Here is a 2098-nt window from a genome sequence, read left to right on the forward strand (position 1 = left end):
TATTTTGTGCCCTGTTTCTTCCCACATGGAATAAGAGCTATGAAATAAAATTTGATTTCACAGAAGCCCACAGCTGAGAGACTAGAATTTTTTAAAAAGGCATTGAACTTTTATGCCATTAGAAATCTTTAGAGACTGCTGAACATATAAAGTTGTATTGTGTTTTGTAGTATCAGATTAACATGAGATATTGGGAACAAATAAGAAAAGGTTATGGTTAAAGTGATGCATTTACCTTTCAAAGTTTACAGAGGGTGGATTTTGCAGGGTATAATTTTGTCAACTAGACACAAACCTAGAACACCTGGAAAGGAAGAATCACAACAGAGGAAATTCCTCAATCAGATTGGCTTGTGGGCATGTCTGTGGGAGTATTTTCTTGATTTCTAATTAGTGTAAGATAGCCAAGACCGCTTTGGGGGGTGCCATCCCTGGGGAGGGGGTTCTGTTCTGGACAAGAAAGTTAGCTGAGCAAGTCAGGGGAAAGATGCCAGTGAGCAGCTTCCTTCAGCATCTCTGTTTCAGATCTTGCCTTCAATACCGGCCCTGATTTCTCTCAGGGATAGATTGTGACCTGTAAATTGTAAAATGAAATAGATCCTTTTCTCCCAAAGTTGGTTTTGGTCAGTGTTTGATCAAAGCAGAACAAAGCAAACTAGAACAACATCAAATGTTTTCCTGCTTCACATATACTAAAAACTTACTAACAAAGAAGAAAATAAATACAAAAATTTTTTTAATAATTTTGGGTGACACAGATCAGCTTAAACTCAATCACGTGGCTGTGATTCATGGTTAGTATCATCATTGTTGGTTCACGGGGTAGGGAGAACAAAGATGATCTGACCATTCAGTGCTCACTTTGTTTCTCTTTTTTCCCCCCTTTTTCTCTTCTCCAGTTATTTATATAATATCAAAAATGTCAGAGAAGACAGATGGTAGCTGAAAGAGCAAAGAGATATCACTATTTCTAAGATATCAGCTATAAACTATTCCGAGTCCTTCAGCATCTTTTCACATAAGCTTAGAGAATTTGCTATGTTGTTCCTCAACCAAGAAACTCATGTGACAGCTTGATCTCCCTAAGCAAGGAGGTTTGTGTTCAGGGCTCTGTCACTGTGGGAGGATATTCTAGGTATTGCTCACAGTAACAGACACCAATATCCTCAGGCTCCACTCTGTTGATTTTCAGTATGAAATTTGTCTCTGACCCACTGCCACTGAACCTATCAGGGACCCCAGGGGCACAGTTGGAAACATCATAGATCAGAAGCTATGGAGACTGGCCTGGTCTCTGCAGGTACCGATTCAAATAGGTGTCCCCATCGCTATCGAGGAGGCTCTTACTAGACCTGCAGGAAATGGAGGCTGACTCTCCAAGGGTGACAGTCAGGGAGAGTGGAGTCTGGGTCATCACAATATCCTCAGTAGAAACTGCAATTATAAGAGAGAAATGAAAAGTTATGTATAAGCATGAGAGTATTTTAATTGAATTTTTCTCCTGCTATTTATTTTCTACTTGTCATGTTCATGACTTTCATTCATAATCTGAAAATATTCAATGTAAATATCCCTACATGGAGAGAGTATGAAGACTTTCTAGAAATAACCTGAACAGTCCTCATTCATACTTAGGATTGACACGGTGTAGTGATTCCCTTTCCATCATTCTCACAAATCTAAACCCTACAAACCCTTCCTGGGGAACAGACTTGCAAATGTCACATATGGACAGAACACATATGGACATCAGCAGGGCCAGGAGGTCTCCATCTCTCCACAATCCCTTCCTCATTTCTGTCTTGGTCCTCACCAGAGATCCAGAGCATTAGTAGCCCCAGGAGCTGAGCAGGGCACATCATTCTGAGAAACTAATCTGAGGCGTCAGTAAACACTGAAAGAACAGAAGTTAGCTTTTGTATTGGATTTGTAAGTAGAAGTCTTCCCCTAGGGAGGAATATGCAAATAACCTTGATGCAGCTGGGTGAAATGTACCAAGGCAAAAGTCCACTTCTAAGAGTAAGGTGATACAAAATGACTGTGTTGGTAGGAAAACTGATAAAGTCCATGCTGCCTACAGCATTAGGGAGATGGACTC

At 40.4% G+C, this 2098-nt stretch overlaps 1 pseudogene; it reads right to left on the minus strand.

Moving 5' to 3' along the window:
- Positions 1 to 1102: 1102 nt before the first annotated feature.
- LOC108491525 lies at positions 1103 to 1862 on the minus strand (annotated as a pseudogene).
- Positions 1863 to 2098: the final 236 nt, after the last annotated feature.

The sequence above is a fragment of the Nannospalax galili genome, unplaced genomic scaffold (assembly GCF_000622305.1).
Source record: "Nannospalax galili isolate Female #2095 unplaced genomic scaffold, S.galili_v1.0 scaffold564, whole genome shotgun sequence".
Lineage (NCBI taxonomy): Eukaryota > Metazoa > Chordata > Mammalia > Rodentia > Spalacidae > Nannospalax > Nannospalax galili.